Raw genomic sequence first — 10,300 nt, 5'->3', positions numbered from 1 at the left:
TATATATATATATATTTCTCTGTTTCTGACACAGGCTCCTCTTTGTCTGTTTATTTTCTGCCTCTGATAGCTAAATACTTCTTATATCTCCATGTTTGACTGAGCCACTTAGAAGTCAGCCCCACCGTCTATTAAATCAACATGACAACAATTCATCACCAAATATTCATCAAACACTTACTAAACTGTCAATAGCACTAGACAGCTATGGGAAAAATAAGGAGATGCAAAGTAAAAGTAAAGTACAAAGCTTCTGTCTAATAAGGAAGTTACTGTCAGTAATTCATGGACTGTGTGTTCCAATTACAAAAATTTACATATGTAATTGGTAATATTAAACTGCGTTTTTACCTAACAAATTAAAATTTTGTATGGTTCAAAGTAATAGGTCCACATATATAACAATTGTAAGTTTTTGTTTCAATATGGAAAATTTGAGAGTAGGATAGCATAAAGCATTACTTTTAGGTTAAAAAAAAAAAAGAATGCCATATGAATGGAAAATTTCTTCTTAAGTGAGAAATCACATTATTTCAAAAGAAGTTAACTTTTAAGGTGGACAAACATTTTAAATCTCAAATTTTCACCTGCTATCCTGTTTTATCCCATACAGTCAAATGACTCAAATCAAAAACGACTTAACTACAACTACTGGGCTTCAGAAATGGAACAATTGGGACAAACTGATGAGTTCCAGTACCACCACAGGTCCATGGATATTAATGGATAGTTTTAGAAGTTCCTGTTACATTCAGTCAATGGCTATTATAAATTGAAGGAATTCTACCAAACATTTATCAACAATGTCCAAATAGATGATTTTTGTTATAAATTAGATGATATTAACTATTCAAGGATGGTAACATCTATTTCTGTTCATGGTGTTTACACCATATTAACAAGCAACTTCCTAAACATTTCTCCCCCATGTTTTCTCCTGCTATTGGGTCACAATTTCCTGGCCTGAGGCCAACAGATTATTTTACTGGGCTTCCACATTTTAAAGTTGATGGCCCATCTGTTTTCTTGTTTTAAAGAGCTCTTTGTCTGATTAAACCCGTTGTTAAACAAAACAACTCAGTATATGGCAACTCCAAATGGCAGTTATGTCAGATTGCAATTTACACCTTTAGAAAGGGATTTAGGAGAACAATATTGTTTTGACACATTGCTTTCACTTTTAAGTCTTCATTCAGACTTATGGCTCTGCTCCTTTGTTTTAATCTTGACAATCTGGAGGAGTTTCAAACTGGAAAGAAAAAATAAAATTAATGTTCATTTTGTTGTTTTAAAAAGATATGATTACAAAAAAGTTGAAAAGGACCTGAGGGACTATTTTATAGTAACCAAGGTACAGAGTTAGAGCCTTTGTCCAAAAGTACATAGTCAGACTGCACTCTTTTATGGTTTTCTCAACATATTAATGCTAGTAAGATATTACAGATTATGATGAAATTAATTCTATATGTCTTTAGTCATTCCATGCTGAATTTGAAGGATACCTAAATGGCATATGGGGAAGGACCTTCCATAACTGATATTCCATCAAAATTAGTTAATTTTTTTCTCCATAAGAAACTTGTAGAAAGTTCTTCCTCTGTACATCATTGAAGCAGAGTAAACGTTAGGTACCTTCCAGCCTAAAGGCAGGAAAATGGAATAGTTGATTTCTGGAAGTGCTAATCACCTTGTATTTATAGAACTACGCTTGTCCCAAAAGAATGCTTGTGTTGGGAAATGTTTCTTGGTTTATGGAGGTTGAATTCTAGCTCACTTCAGTTTAGTCCAATAAGCAGCTACTTCATGTAGAGAGCAGGATTAGACACCAAAGAAACACATAATTAACTTGTTTCCTGCTGGTCCTTTAACATGCATTGAACTTTCGCAATTCCACGATTGTCCTCTCTACTTCCACTGAGAAGCCTTCCCTCATGTTACTTATCTTAAAATTCTACTCAGTTTTCAAGGTAAACCTTGAATGTCAGTCTTCCCATGAAGTTTTACCTAATATTTGTTGCTTCCTAAACTAAACTCATCATTGTCTCAATTCACCTCTATTTTCCTTATACTTCTATCATCATGTACCAAATATTATCTTTTATTAAAATTATTTGTGTGCATATATTTCCATAAGTAGACTTGAAGTAGCTCGAGGACAAAAAATATACTCACTCAACTTTTGTTTCCTTATAGTGCCTAATACAATGTCCCGCATAGAAGATAATTGCAATAAATACTAGTTAAATAAACAAATGTTCATAATTATCTAGTCAAATAACTAAGTCCAGAGAATTCTAATGTTTCCCAGTTGACAATATCCCTAAAAATAGTTATTTGTTCTCTCATCTGTAGGGGTGGATAAAACTCCCTGTTACTTTTAACTTTTATTTATGTCTCAATATCCTCATTAAAAAACAGTACGTAGTGTACTGCAGAAGTTCAAAAATCACCAAACTTCAGGAAGAAAACAATTTATCAGGAATAAATTATCTGATTCTTTATAAGCAGGAAGGAAATATATGATACTTTTGAACACTCTAGGAAAAGTGGAATATCCAGTTAAAAGATTTTTATTCTATGAGTGCCTTTAGTTTTAGCAGATGCATGTCCTAAAACTGGAAAAATTTTATTCACCAATATTTACTGGATTGGTCACTGTTGTCAAGCATCACCTTTATATAGCAGGGTTAGAGCCATTGTAAAATAATTCAGGGAGTAAACTGTACTCAGAAATTACTTCCCAGAAAAAGTCACAAAATTCTTTTGCAGCATGATAGTAACTTTTTCCCCTTCCTTTATCAAACCTTATAATGTTGTCTCCCTTCAGTAGTTCAGAGCTACCTTCCATAAATTCTCTCATATCTGTCAATTGTATTCATTTATAAAAACTGCTTAACTTTGTTAAGCACTGAGGAAGAAATACTTTTATCTCTTCATTTAAAAGAGAACTGAACATAATGTAGTTTCAATTTTCAAATTTAGGCATATTCATGAAACAAAATAGTCAGTAATTTTAATCGGCTTTAAATTTGCAAGGTACTTAACCTGTCATTGTTTATCAGCTCTGAAGATGTTACCAATTTATTGAGTGCTTATTTTGAATCAGGCTACCCAATTTCACGAGTGTGATGGTAGAACAAAAATAATACTGATCCTTTCACCTCTAAAATGCTCACCTTTTTACATGTAATACTGAGAACTGCATGTTTTCTTTTTTTTTTTCAGATTATCATAGACTATAAATTCTTTACTACATCCCTTTGCTAGCAGATATGAATGGTTGGTTTCTCAGAAATATTCTGTTGTCCTGTAATAGCCTCAGTCTTCTACATTTTGGCTTAACTTGCATCAGTGCTACAGTGAAGTCTTCCCCTCAGTGGAAAGTCTCTTTGTCTGTCTTTTTCTCTGTGAACTTCCAGGATCTAGCAGAAATTCAAGTATATATGAGAGAGAAATGACTGACTGCTTTCTAGAAAGCATGTATTTAGCAGGATACCTCTAGACTACAATCATACACACTTTTAAGCTACTGGAGAAGCAAAATGGCTCTCAATAAATGGCTCTGATCCCCTGTATGTTTTTTCTTTGGTCTGCCTTGCTGTTACTATACCTGAATAGAATTATCTGTCTCTAGAATGAAGAGATGAAGAGCTATCCTGTGGGTGATGCACCTCTGGTGCAGCACAGAGATAACCTGACAACCTATTAAACCTGAAGTTACTTTGTGTCCAGCCTGATTTGAAGAGATATTTTAATCTCTACCATCATCCCCAGTGACAAACACATTGCCTGGAAATTAATAGTAACAGTAATAATAATAATAAAATTCACTGAGTTCTCTTACATGTTCTGTACACTGTTGATAAATCAAATGTTCTTCAAAATAATTCCATAAGCTGGATGCCATTATTATCGACATGTTACAGATGAGGAAACTGCAACATAACAAGTCGGAGAGAAAAACTTCAAACAAATCATTATACATATATAATACATATAACTAAATTATGCAAATACGTGTATAATTATGCATAAATGTATGACTATAGATGTAAAATACGTATATATGTAAAATTACAATTCTGATAGTGCTACCAAGGAAGTATAAGATGTGATGTAAAGGTATAACAGGGATTTGGGATCAGGACAGTCTTCCCCAAGGAATGTTGAACAAGAGTAAATTAGGAGAAAAGTGGGTGTAAAAGACAAATATGAATACAACATGGTCTCTGTTCTCAATGTTCATCTGGATTCGTCAGGAGATACACAGTAGAGAATTAACACACGTGACTTAAACATTCTAATAGAAGTATATAGAGGAGACTATGTATGCAGAGTGAGAAAACAATTGGTAACTTAATACCTCTGGGCTTTAGTTATCATACATGCAATATGAAAGGGCCTGGAATGACCATTAAGGTTCCCTCCATTTCCAACAATCTGTTCCATAATCTCTTGTGATCGTCCCAACTCTCCCATGAAATAGGGAGAGGATTATCCTTCCTGTTTTCAGTATGAATGCAGAGGTATAATGAAGGCCAAGAACTTGCTCAAAGACACTGGGCGATTTCCTGGTGGGGTTGAGTCAAAAATTCACCCCATATGTCTTCTCATAGACTTCTGTTTTCTAAATATTACACTTTTGCCTGTTTTAATCAACGATTAATTTTTGAAAAGGAGATGCAGTATTTTTTGTCTTGCACACATTTAAGAACATTTCTTACAATAAAAAGTTGGACAGATTAATAAGGTTTCTTTTAGTCAAATACCTCAAAATATTTACCACTACAACAGGTAAATAGGAATTGTGTAGTTTTTTGGTTTTGTTTTGTGGTTTTTTGGTTCCAGATGAGGTCATTTCATCTTCCTATGATCAGAAATTCACAAAAAGCAAACACGCATGAGTGGAAGAAAATCATCCTTCATCATCTTGATAGTCACAAAACCCACGGGTTAGTAGATGGAGAATCCCTTCTATGTCTATTTCCTGGCAAATCAAAAAAATTTTCTTTTATTCTGGCAAGTCTTCCGAATACAGGAGCTGTAGAGTCACTGACAGTGTGTGGCTCTTACACCATTCATAGCCTCCCTCCTTTTTTCCATACGTTCCATGATATTTCCCACAGCAAGTAGAAACATCTGTGAATTATCTAAGGATTTAAAAAGCATTGTGCCAGGATAGAAAGCCTAGAGATAAACCCACGCACATATGGTCACCTTATCTTTGATAAAGGAGGCAAGAATATACAGTGGAGAAAAGACAGCCTCTTCAATAAGTGGTGCTGGGAAAACTGGACAGCTACATGTGAAAGAATGAAATTAGAACACTCCCTAACACCATACACAAAAATAAACTCAAAATGGATTAGAGACCTAAATGTAAGGCCAGATCCTGAAAAACCCTTAGAGGAAAACATAGGCAGGACACTCTAGGACATAAATCACAGCAAGATCCTTTTTGACCCACCTCCTAGAGAAAGTTATATACACTACCAAGTGTAAAATAGATAGCTAATGGGAAGCAGCCGCATAGCACAGGGAGATCAGCTTGGTGCTTCGCGACCACCTAGAGGGGTGGGATAGGGAGGGTGGGAGGGAGATGCAAGAGGGAGGGGTTATGGGGATGTATGTATACGTATAGCTGATTCACTTTGCTATACAGCAGAAACTAACACACCATTGTAAAGCAATTATACTCCAATAAAGATGTTAAAAAAAAAAAGCATTGTGCAAAATATTATTTTTCAAGAAGAAAGGATACGTTTCTGAGTGTAATCCCTGGTAGAGCACTGGAGTAGCCCATAAAAGCCCTGTAAAAGTGAACAGAATTTGAGTTAATATTTACTATATGCCATTTGAATATATACCATGGAATTAATTAAGCTCAAGGCTATCTGAGACTAGTAGAGATAAAATTTCAAGACATAGTCAAATAGCAGAAAATACGTTCAAAAGAAAAGTTATTATAAACATGAAATATGAACAATGATAAAAAAGTAAATGCTTTCACATATAAAGTATTTTTATTAAAGATTTATCTCTTCAAATCGAAATCACAATTGCTACTACATAAATGTTTTATTTGGTAAAACATTCATTAGAAAATTGTTTTGCTTCTTTATATTTACAGTGGCTTTTTTTTTTTTTTTTTAAGCCATGCCACGCAGCTTGTGTAATCTTAGTTCTCCAACCAGGGATTGAAACTGGGCCCTGGGCAGTGAAAGCACAGAGTCCTAACCACTGGACCAAAATGGAATTCCCAAGCATTTTTTAAAATTACATCAAACATTTTATCTTTGAAGCATAAAAAGTTAATTTTTTTGTTTAGTTCTTTGCCACACTAATAAACTTTTAGCTACCGTATCATTTTCCTTATTTCTATAAAATAAATTACAAATTATTCAGAGGGAATAATCTAAATATTAAGCATTCAGGAACAGTTACATAGAACCTTCGCCTTCTAATTCTCTTATGAGAATTAACGGCATCATCAACATTTCCACCCTGAGAAAGCATCCTATTTTCTACCATAAACTGCATAGAAAACATCTTAGATTACTGCTTATTCTAGTCAGAGAGGTTTTGGCTATGAGAAACGGACCAATTTCAAATTAGTTCAAGAAAATGGTGAGTGCATGCGTGTGTGTGTGTGTGTGTATGTGTGTGTGTGTGTGTGGTGGAAATGAGGGAGATAGGAAAGGGCTGTCAAAGAGTCAGAGTTTGGACAGCATCCAAGAATAGTAAATGCAGTACAAATGGGTCTCATGAGAATTGGAAAGCTACCAGGAACCCAGGTCATATTCTCTTTTACTTACAGGCTATGTGAGCCCTCTCTGCGTGTTATTCATCATTTATTTCTGGTGTTTACCAAAATTCCTCTACTTCCTCTTTAGTTAATGCGTGGTTCAGAATTGTCCACTCCATCTCCCAAGACCAAATGGATTTCTAATTCTAGAATACCCTACCAACTGACTTGACTTAAAAATTTTGCCTCGGGCTTCCCTGGTGGCGCAGTGGTTGAGAGTCCGCCTGCCGATGCAGGGGACACGGGTTCGTGCCCCGGTCCGGGAAGATCCCACATGCTGCAGAGCGGCTGGGCCCGTGGGCCATGGCCGCTGAGCCTGCGCATCCGGAGCCTGTGCTCTGCAATGGGAGAAGCCACAGCGGTGAAAGGCCCGCGTACCACAAAAAAAAAAAAAAAGAAAAGAAAAAATTTTGCCTCAATTTCAAACTCCCAAAGAAGGAGTCTGATTGGCCTTTATATCTTTGTTTAAACCAGGTCTTACATCGGTAATTAAGATATGGCCACCTCTGTTTCAATCATACATGTTAAAAGAGACTTTCTCATTTCAAAAGGGCTTTAAGTGGAGCAGCAATGGCTATCCTCCCCAGCACACTCATTTTAAAGTAGACCCTTTAAAAATGAAACATGGGATCCATGTACGGCATTTAGGAAAGCATGGTGTTTACATAACAGGCTGTAAGGAACCTGTAAACCATGTTGGAGAAAGCCCACAGCTGACATCAGATTCTCAAAGTTCTCCATGTCTCCTCCCCTCCCCAAATTAAGAATCATTTCTTTAAAGCAATCTTTAAGTTTATCCCCACAATTTTTTTACCCCAATTATACTTTAAATTATTGGTATAATTATTAAGAGGCATGGAACAAACTACAAATATAGATAATTCTCAGGTACCACAGGAGTCATTTTTATTGCATCGTTGTTTTAATTTTTTCTATTAGTTTCTTGGTAACTGCTTTACATCTTCACTTCTGCAGTATGTTTTTGGTAGTAATGATATGAAAAGAAAATCTGCCCAGAAGGGCTTCAGTAAACTAATCAATGAACATTTATTGAATATCTATAATATACTTAGAACCAGCTAGAAGCTAGAAGGTAGAACAGAAAAAGAAGTCCCCGTGTACGCTCCTGGAAATCTTACAGTCTAATTAGAGAGACAGAGCATCCATTCGTGAAATTGCTGCTGAGCAAGGGACATTATGAAAATGCTAAGCTATTTGTGTAGGAAGGATTGTACAAGATTTAGAGCTTGAAGGTCCTGTCAAGCTTCTCCTCATTTTACATATCAGGCACCTGGAGCCCAGAGATATTAAGAAGTTTACTTTAGTAATTGACAAATATGAAAGTCCAAGCCAAGGCTATTTCTACTACACCAAGATAGGTACTAATCACTGCACAGGAGTTAAAGAACCAAGATACTAATATGGGCAGAAAAATGAGAAGAGAAATGAACTGAAGTTTTAGAAACAGGTGATCCATAGAGATGAGCAAAGATGTAAGAATACACTGTTAAAGGGGCAGTAGCTTTTAGCAATGACTGGAAGTAAGAGTAAGTATGGATTGGGATGAACAAATAGATTGAAGGAGAAAAGAAGAGAGGGAAGACTTAGTACAGAAACCTGCTCAAAGAGAGATGAAGCCCATGTTGGCTCAGAGACAGCGGGTGAAACAATTATGATGCATCATTTATCTGCTTTGAGATTTATGGCCAAAGGCTATCAACATCATCATGCATGCCTCTTGCTTTGGTTTGGTTTTAGTCTGTGCATTCACACTTGTGTGCATGCAGTAAGGGTGGATTCAGTGAAATTGTCTAGTGTTGTGAAAGGGAAAGATATGTAGCTCTTTTGGGTTCTGCCCACAATTTCAGTGTGGGGTGTTCCTCTGTCAACAAGCAATTCTTGGAATATCAGCTGGGTGTCTTAAAATTCAACTCAATTCAGGCACTATTGACACTGAGATCAGATCCCACATGTCAAGGGTTCAGGCTCACAAGACTCCCCCTTGCTGCCACTTAAGATGCTGGTCACAGGCCCAGGTTGTCACCTGTGCTTCTGATTGAACAGCCATAGCTCAGAGGTTCCAATGACACCCTCCTTGGGTTCAATTAATTTTCTAGAGTGGCTCATAGAAGTCAGAGAGACATTTTACTTCCTAGATGACCGGTTTACTACAGAAGGATATAGCTCAGGAACAGCCAGATAAAAGAGATGCATAGGGCAAGGCACGTGGTAAGGGGCTTGGAGCTTCCATGCCCTACCCAGGCATGCCACTCTCTCCACATCTCCATGCATTCACCGATGCAGAAACTCTCTAAATCCCATCCTTTTCAGGTTTTATGGAGGCTTCATTACATATGCATGAATGATTAACTCTTTGGCCATTGGTGTTTGATTCGACTTCCAACACCTCTCCCTCCCTGGAGGTTGGCGTAGGGACTGGACTGAAAGTTCCAATCCTCTAACCACATGGTAGGTTCTCTTGGCAATCAGTCCCCATCCCTAGGTGCTTTCCAAAAGCCACCTCATTAACATAACAAAAGACACCTTCATTGTTCTCATAACTTAGGAAATTCCAAGGATTTGAGAAACTCTGTGCCAGAAATGGGGAGAAAGACCAAATATATATTTCTTATTATAAATCACAATATCACATTAGCTTTTCCCATTTCGGTGCATCCATGTGTGAATTTTGTGGGAACTAATTCAACTCGTAGCACCATATGCTAAATTACCAAATCTCCTATTCCACTCAGTTGTATGGTTTTCCAGTTTTATTTCATATAACACTGAAATTTTCTTTATACATCTTAGATTTAATTAATTTCTGGACTTTCAAAAACTAATTTTTCAAGTCACATCTTAAAAACCAGTATCAGTGTATCTTTTATAACAGGATAGCTAATCCAAAAGCATTAAAGTTTTTCAAGACCTCTGTGTCTTAGAACTGACGCTACAGTTTTAACCAGAAAATAATTAAAAGATTTGTACCTATAAATAAGCCAAATGCTTTCAACAAGGATCCCAACAGTGTCCATTTCCTGGGAGTAAATTTTACAGTAAAACTAATCAAAAAAACCATGGTTATAAAACCCCCAAAGAAAACATCTATTTCAGCAATATCATACAAAAAAGAAAATCTATTTTAAAATGGTTCTAAAAATAAAATTTTGTGTTCATTTATATCCTAAAACAGGCACTACTTGTTTCTTTCTCTAAGACTCTTGGTCCACAGAACAGAAATATGATGAGATACGTATTTGATGTTCAAGACAGGACCCACCTCTGACGACTCTCCAATTTTATTGAAATTAGAGACTGTGTGAATAAGAAACTTACTTTCTGTATTTTACTGACCACTTTATGAAAAAGGAAAAAATAGAGTTCAAATATCTAAACTCTTTGATTATTCCTTCAGATATTCGCTATCATCTCAGAGGTAATTGGCTGAAATATAATTATTATTCATCATCTATGCTGAAAAATTTAAACAGAAGA

This window comes from Neophocaena asiaeorientalis, unplaced genomic scaffold, assembly GCF_003031525.2.
Source record: "Neophocaena asiaeorientalis asiaeorientalis breed wild unplaced genomic scaffold, Neophocaena_asiaeorientalis_V1.1 scaffold226, whole genome shotgun sequence".
In the NCBI taxonomy this organism is placed as follows: Eukaryota; Metazoa; Chordata; class Mammalia; order Artiodactyla; family Phocoenidae; genus Neophocaena; species Neophocaena asiaeorientalis.
Note: the sequence above shows the minus strand (reverse complement) of the source record.